Below are 8,710 nucleotides of genomic sequence, written 5' to 3'. Positions count from 1 at the left end.
ACCCCAAAGGACTATTGATGAAACATACTATCCACCTTGTAAAGAATTAATTGTTATTTGAGGTTTTTATGCCTTGGTGCGCACTGGCCTGGGGCTCCACAAACCGCATGGTGCTCCATCCACTGGTTGTAGCCCTTGCCATGGCGCTGGCACCTCACGTCATCACCACTCGCCAACGTCTACATGGGCCTGGCAAAATTATAATGATTGGAAGCCTAGTGAGGGCAGTCATGTGACTGTCAGAGCAGCCAGACAATTGGTTGGGGGCTGTGTGTGGGGTTTTGGGAAATGGGGAAAAGTTGCCATTCTAGCTGGAAGCTGGAAGGCGACAGGAGCACTGCTGTATATTCTCAGCTGATTCCTGGGCTGTGGTATTTCTTCAGGTTGTATAATTTCCCTTTCCCCATTTTATTTCCTTTCCCTTGATCATACTGATCCTGTTTGTGGTAGTTTTTTTTTTTAAGTTCGTTCTTGTTAAAATAAATCCTGTTCTGTTTTGAGGGAGACTGCCAGTCTCCTTCTTTGCCCCAATATCATGGCGAGCCGCTTAGCTAACACTCCCCAATTAAAAATTGGTCCTCACGACCTCCAAAGAAAGAAATTATATTTATGGAAAACAGACTGAAACATGCTATTTTTCACTTTCTTTCATCTTTTTCTCTTATTCAAGTTTTCTTGTACAAAATGACTAATATGGTATTGTTTTACATAATCGCATATGTATAACTCATATCTGATTGCTTACTGGCTTAGGAAGAGGGTAGAGGAGGGATGGAAGGAGGGATAAATATTGGAACTCAAAACTATAAATAAAAATGTTCATTAATTTAAAAAAAAGGCTTGGGAGAATAAGGTCTCCCATAGGCTAAAGTAAAAGAGATGCCGCAGAATGAGGCTAGACCAGCCAGTGTTGCAAATAATAGGGAAGTTTCTTATAAGCAGCTTACAGATGGGTGTGGAGTCATCCCTGATGGCCAACAGACTAAAAGTGGTTCCCTGGACCCATCCTACTCTAAGGGGCCCCCTTTTACAGGGAGGGACAAAAAAGCATGCATAAGAGAGATCAGGGGTATACATATGCTTCCCTGGGACAGTATTGATAAGGAAATCCCCAAAGCTGTCAGGGAAGTATGTGCACATACTTCCTGTGGGATATTATGGCTTTAGCTATATGACCTGGTCACACAAGGAAAGCTAACTTGCCATTCTCCCCCCCTTAGGGAACCTGGCCTCTCATTCACTCCATTACCTTCCCACCACACTGCCATATCTTTATCCCATCCTTGGCAGTTTTGTAGATTTCCTTATCAATAGCTTCCCAGGGGAGCATATGTGGACACCTGGTCTCTCTTATGCATGCTTTGTTTGCCCCTCTCTTTATTTTATTTATTTATTTATTTTTTTAGTGAGGCAATTGGGGTTAAGTGACTTGCCCCGGGTCACATAGCTAGTAAGTGTTAAGTGTCTGAGGCCGGATTTGAACTCAGGTACTCCTGACTCCAGGGCCAGTGCTCTATCCACTGTGCCACCTAGCTGCCCCATGCCCCTCCCCTTAAAGGAGGGTCAAGTGGAATAGGATAGTACTGGGATCCATTTCTATCTGTCCTCCATCAAGGACTTCTGCTACCCATGTCCTAATTGTAATAAATATTTCTCTATTACTTGCAATATTGGCTGTTCTGACCTCATTCTTCAGTATCTCTTTGACCTTGGCTTATGAGGGGAATCTATCCTCCTGAGCCATTCCTGCCATCTAATACCTCCCCTTATGTAATGGGGTGAATGAGAGGACAGGTTCCCCAGTGAGGTGAATGTGGTGTCAGATTTTTTTTTTTAAACCCTGCCATACAGGTAAAATCATATTATCCCACAGTCCACTCCTTGATCTGGTCTCCTTTATATACTTTCTGACTTATCTTCCCCAGTGTTCCTGAGGTGCCCTTTGCCAGAGAGGAATGGGGAGAACATTGCAATAATAACCCATAGATACAATACAAAGAGCAAATGCCAATAACTACTAAGATTATAACAGCAAGCATGATTAACAGGCTAGTGCACCATGAGACAGGCAGATTAATGAAAGAACCTTGAGTTCCTAAGTCAGCAACCTGCTGGGAAGCTTGATGTATGTTGTAGATCACTTTGGTGATGTTAGTTGACTCATCAGGAATGAAGACACAACATTCCCTCCTGCTGAGGTCTCAGGTACCACCCATTGAGACTGTTAACACATCCAGTGCCATTTAATTTTGGAGCTCCACAGGATGCGTCTGCCATGTCTCATAATTCAGGACTACTAAATTGGTAGTAGTGTTGTTAAGTGCTTGAGCTATACAAGACTAAAATGAAGTTAATTCTAGTTTAGTGATGATTACTTCTGCTGGAGCAGCAAACAAGGAAAGACCCCAGTCCCACCACCACATACTGAGACTCCATTTCCCATGCACATGTGGAGCATTCAAAGGGGCAATGGATAATTGCTTGTGTACATCAATATGTATATGGGGAAGTCCAAGGGTGCATCACCCAGTCCACTTGGTGGGAAAATAGGGCCAGAAGGCAGTACCACATAGTTGGCAAAGGTGCTGGATAGACCGTATAGGTCCTTGTCGAGTGTGGTTGTTTCTTATTGTCTCTGAGGTGTTCCATATATCTATTGATTTACAAAGTCCACTTGGTATTTCCCCCACACAAGTGACCCCTGGGCTCTGGTATATACAATGGTGAATGGGACCCATGCAATCTCTTGGATGAAATACATTAGGGCACTGTCTCATACCCTAGGGAAGAACCACAGGATGGTACTGTTCTTGGCCCTCACTGTCTGACCAATTATGGTCTTTATATATGACAAGGTAGTGTTATGGGTGTGGCTAGTGAAAAGGACTATTTGTTTATGGATATAGTTGGAATGCATAGTGGCAATGTCTTGGGACCACTCACTGCCATTCAGAGGTATGACCCTCCTCCATGGCTACCCATATGTGTTGTCATTACACAGACCCAGCAGTCAATGAGATGGGCTTCGGCAGCCACATGTTACATCCATTCTAGTGGGGCAGCTAGGTGGCGCAGTAGAAAGAGCACTGGCCCTGGATTCAGGAGTACCTGAGTTCAAATCTGGCCTCAGACACTTAACACTAGCTGTGTGACCCTGGGCAAGTCACTTAACCCCAATTGCCTCACAAAAACAAAAAACAAAACATCCATTCCAGGAATGTGTTTTCTTGTCCAGTTCTGTGCCAGATCACCAATAACCGCAAGATCCTTAGCCACCAAGCCATGACAAATCATGGGACTATGTAGATGTCCCTAGAGGGGAACTTGGCTCGAATGAAAGCAAATTGGTCTTGGACAGATTTCTGCAAGGAAATACTAAAGGAAGCATTAAATAAATCAAGTACGAAGTGGACAGAACTGGCTTTGGTGACAACTATTTCTATCAGTTGGAGTATGTGTGGCACCATGGCATGTATGGGAGGTGTCACCTTATTCAGTTCTCTATAGTCTACTGTCATCTTCCAGGTACAATCTGTTTTTTGGACAGGCCACACCGGATTGTTAAGTAATAATTGGGCTGGCTGCAAAACTTTGGTCTGAATGAGGGCTTTGATGGTTTAGGTAAATTTCCTCCTTTACTCCAGGGAGGCAGTATTGTTTGATATTGTCTTAGGAAGATTCTGAAGATCACCTGGCAAGATAAGGTACTAGACACTGCCTACCATTCAAACTACTGCAGAGAGAGAAATTCTGCTGGGCTACCCACATTGTTTGAATGTCAAACATGCTTGGACATCTCACATTTCTATTGAGCTTCACTCATAGAACACATCACCTTCTTTGATGTGGACACACCATGCTGGACTCTGTGCCAGTGTCTCCCATGTCATACAATCAATTCCAAAATTCTTCAGAGAGATCCCGAGAGTGTCTTTATATAAATTCTGACTACCATGTGAGTGCTTGCCTTGTGTGAGTTCTCCATAAAATGGTCTTTTAGGCAGAATCTTCCTAAGACAATTCAAATGGAAGTGATTCAGTTTCCTGGCATGGTACTGGTAGACTGTTCAGGTTTCACAGGCGTACAACCATGAGGTCAGCACAATGGCTCTGTGGATCTTCAGTTTGCTTTCCTTCAGAGCCTGCTAAACACTGAGCTAGCTCTGGCAATTGGTGTGTCAATCTCATTATCTATATGTACATTTCTGGAAAGTAATACTGCCAAGATAAGTGAATTTAACCACAGCATCTAAAATTTCTCCATTTGCTGTAACTTATGGTTCCATACATGGATGGTGTGGTAGTGCCTGGAGGAGAACCCCTGTTTTCTTGGTGTTGATTGTTAAGTCAAAATTAGCACAAGTAGCAGAGAATCAATCCATACTTTGTTGTGTCTAAGTCCCAGAAGCTGCACTGAGTGTACAATCACCTGTAAACAAAAAGTCATGCACCAATTCCGCTTCCACTTTAGTCTTGACTTGGTAAGTGGACTCATCTTCATAAAAGTTTTTGCACATTTATGTGAGTGTATGTATGTGTGTGTTTCAATTTCAGGGTGGGTCTGCTGTGTCAAGTAGGCCCAGGGTTGATTGAAACAGACAATTTTTTTTTTTTGGTGGGGCAATGAGGGTTAAGTGACTTGTCCAGGGTCACACAGCTAGTAAGTGTCAAGTGTCTGATGCTGGATTTGAACTCAGGTCCTCCTGAATCCAGGGCTGGTGCTTTATCCACTGTGCTACCTAGCTGCCCCCTGAAGCAGACAATTTTTAGAGCACCTTTTCTAGCCCTTTCCTCATGCCAGGAGGTAAGCTGTGAAACCTTAGAAAAGGCTGCTCAGACACACAGTGCTGATTCCCACTGCTGTTTCGGTCTGGTGAGATGACCCTGTGACTTGGGCTGCTTGTGTGCAGGGTTGTGACTTGTGGGAAAATAATGGGTTTCTGGGGGACCCAGGCTTCCCAGAGGCCCCCCACTAGAGGGAACCTTGCCTGATCTCTTTTAAGGCCATCCTAGAGTCAGTAAAGTTGGAGTTCAGACTCTGAATAGAGACAATAGAGATTTGAACCACACCTACCTAAAAGCTTTGCCCTCAGAGGGTCTGTCTTTTATAGACCCTTATCAGTAGGGCATTCCTCATTTTGATATGGACCCCTCTCAAGTCATTCCAATCAATGGACTTTGAATGTTACTGGCCAATTAGCTTGGGACAAGATGCAGTGCTCCACCTTTGCCTGAGAGAGGATAAAAATCCTTGGGGAGAGGAGAGTAAAGACTTACCCCTGTAAAGCTCTCTCTTGGATGAAACTCCAGAGGATGCAGCCACATGCCCCCCCCCCCCCAATCTCCTCTCTATCCTAGGTAATTTAGGATTTCTGAACTTTCAAAGCCATGTGCTCTCGTTTTACTAACATTTAATATAATTTAATGCCAAAGACTGGTGCTATGGCCTCTAATTTATAAGTAGCAATATATTAGAAACCCCAGCTAAGTTTCCTATAACTTAGGACAGAGATAGGCACTCCCAATATATTTTCTTTCTTTTTTTTTTTTTTGGTGAGGCAATTGGGGTTAAGTGACTTGCCCAAGGTCACACAGCCAGTAAGTGTTAAGTGTCTGAGGCCAGATTTGAACTCATGTCCTCCTGAATCCAGGGCCAGTGCTCTATCCACTTCACCAACTAGCTGCCCCCCAATATATTTTCAAATGACACAGACTATAGCTCCCAATATATCCACACCTGCTGCTTTATCAGTTGCCTGTCTCCACAGGACTTTGAGATAGGTAAAAATGGTAAAGTGGTGTGGAGGATGTCTTTTGACTCTCCAATAAATTGGATGCAATTGAGGCAGAGTTGCATGAAGTCATTGACCTCACTCTGTCCTCCAGAGTCATCGAAGTCCAGTGGCAAGACAAAAGTGAAGATAATTGGTGATCGCTTGGGATGCAGTGAATGACCTTGGCATCTTTGATATCTAACCAAGCTCTAAGCACTCCATAGCACCTGCTTCAGCTGCCTTCATGACTATTGGAACAAATTGTTCTCATGTGCCTATTCTACCAGAGGAAATTTTCATATGTTTGGGGTGGACAACCAACTCCTTAACTCACCACAGATTTAAGACCCTCTCAGTTACCCTCAACTTGGTTTAGCCTGTCTGCCAAAATGGTTTACTAGGGCATGGCCACTGCACATGCTACAGCTTCTTGGAACTACCAGGTGAGAATTGGATGAATCAGGTGGACACCCGAGGTGGAAAGCAACCCTTAAAAGGTCTTGGCAGCCCTTACATCAGAGCTTAGTAGTCTTTCTCGAATACACCCCCCCCCCCCAAAGAGGTACAAACAAGTACAAACAAGTTTATACAGGATAAATGGGAAGTAATTAACAGACAGAAGACATGAAAATGAAAGGGAATTGGGAACAGCTACTTGTAGAGTGTGGGATTTTAATGGTGACTTCAAGGAAAACAAGGAAGCAAGGAAATGGAGGTGAGTAAGGAGGACATTCCAGGCATTGGAGAGAAACAGAAAAAACCCAGAACCAAGAGATGGGGTGGCTTGTTAGATGTGAAGACCAGCAGGAAAGCCAATGTTGCTGGAGAGAAGAAAATGTGGTAGTATCTAAGTTGTAAGGAGACTAGAAAGGTAAGGGGATCTAAGTCATGAAGGGCTTTGATAGCCAAATAGAGATTTTTATGTTTAATCATGGAGGTGGGGGCTGCTAGATGGTGCAGTGGATAGAGCACAGGCCCTGGATTCAGGAGTACCTGAGTTCAAATCTGACCTCAGTCACTTAACACTTACTAGCTGTGTGACCCTGGGCAAGTCACTTAACCCCAATTGCCTCACCAAAAAAAAAAAATCATGGAGGTGATCAAGGAGCTACTGGAGTTTGCTGAGGGGGATGATATGGTCAGAACTGTACTTTAGGAAAATCACATTGGTAGCTGAATGGAGGATGGATTGGAGTGGGGAGAGATTTGTGGCAAGCAGATGAACCAGTAAACTATTTCAATAATCCAAGAATGAGGTGATGAGGTAGTATACCAAGGTGGTTATATCATCATAGGAGAAAAAGAGGTATGCTTGAGAGATATTGCAAAGGTGAAATCAACAGGTTTTGATAATGAATTGGTTATGGGAGAGAAGAGTGATAGATAGGAAGGAATCCAGAATGATCCAGGTTGTTGAGTCTGAGGGAGTAGGAGGATAGTGTTACCCTCTATAGTGTGGTAAAATAATGGAATTTGGGGCAGCTAGGTGGTGCAGTGGATAAAGTATCAGCCCTGGATTCAGGAGGACCTGAGTTCAAGTCTGGCCTCAGACACTTGACACTTAACTAGCTGTGTGACCCTGAGCAAGTCACTTAACCCTCATTGCCCCGCAAAAAAAAATGGGATTTGGCAGACTGATTGGGATGGTCCACACCTGGCCTACCCTGAGTGATGTATGCTGCTGATTTCAGCAAGAGAAACCACTCTCCAATCAAGTTTGAAGGACCTCCCCTTTTGGGGGAGGGAGAGTAAATGCTTGCTGAGGGGAACGCACTTTCTTTCTGGTTATGCAAGCTGTGGGAGCAGATGGGAGAGAGATTTTTTTTCTTGGCAGTTTGTCCTGTGGGCCTTGACTACATGGCTGTTTCCCATTGAAGCTACGGACCCCAGGTGGTGAGTTAACAAATGAGCCCTGCTCTTTTGAATTAGCTGAACTGGAAGCAAGTTTGGGGATTGTCTAGACTTAGGTTAGATTTAGGGGGATTATCCATTTTTCTTTTTCCCTAGTCTTTGACTTTATTAATTTCACCTTTGCTGTGTATTTTATTCCCATTAATAAAATCTGATTCATTTGTGGAAAAGAGGCTGTTAGGCTCCTTTCTTATTGGCCTGGGAGAAATATCTAAAGGCAGTTTGGAGGAGAGGGAGCTTTGGAACTAGAGGTCCCTCATTATTTCCAGGACCCCAATATTTTGGCGAGCCACCCAATTAGCTCTCCCCATATTAAATTTGGCCCCAACAATCGTAATAGGGAAGGTAGGAAGTGGGGATGGTTTAAAGGGAAAGATAATGAGTTCCATTTTAGACATGTTAAGTTCAAGATATCTACTGAACATCCAATTTGAGATGTGTGAGAGACAATGGGAGATGAAAAACTGGAAATCAGCAGAGAGTTTGGGGCAAGATAGGTAGATTTGAGAATCATTAGCATAGAGAGGGTAATTAAATCCATGGAAACTGATGACTTGGGAGCTTTACTTGTTGGAGAGGATGCTTTACCTTCTACTGGCCACTGTGAAGAAATGGATTGTCCCTGAGCCTGAAGTTTTTGGACTTTCAAGAGGACTGAGAAGGGAGAGAAAAGGAATGAAGAAGTGAGGGGGCAGCTAGGTGGCACAGTGGATAAAGCACCAGCCCTGGATTCAGGAGGACCTGAGTTCAAATCTGACCTCAGACACTTGACACTTATTAGCTATGTGACCCTGGGCAAGTCACTTAACCCTCATTGCCCTGCGGGGGCGGGGCGGGGGGGGGGGGGGAGGGAATGAGAGAGGAAAAGAGAAAATGCTTCTTTGTGTTTTACCTATTGTTGCTGAGAGGTGGGAAGAATAATCATTCCAAAGAAGCAGAATTGGAGAGACTTTTGTCAATATTAGGATAAGGATTGTTGCCTTAACAAACTTAACAGGCTTAAGCTGAAGGCATCAGCTGGAAGC

Source organism: Dromiciops gliroides, chromosome 1 (genome assembly GCF_019393635.1).
Source record: "Dromiciops gliroides isolate mDroGli1 chromosome 1, mDroGli1.pri, whole genome shotgun sequence".
NCBI lineage: Eukaryota > Metazoa > Chordata > Mammalia > Microbiotheria > Microbiotheriidae > Dromiciops > Dromiciops gliroides.
Note: the sequence above shows the minus strand (reverse complement) of the source record.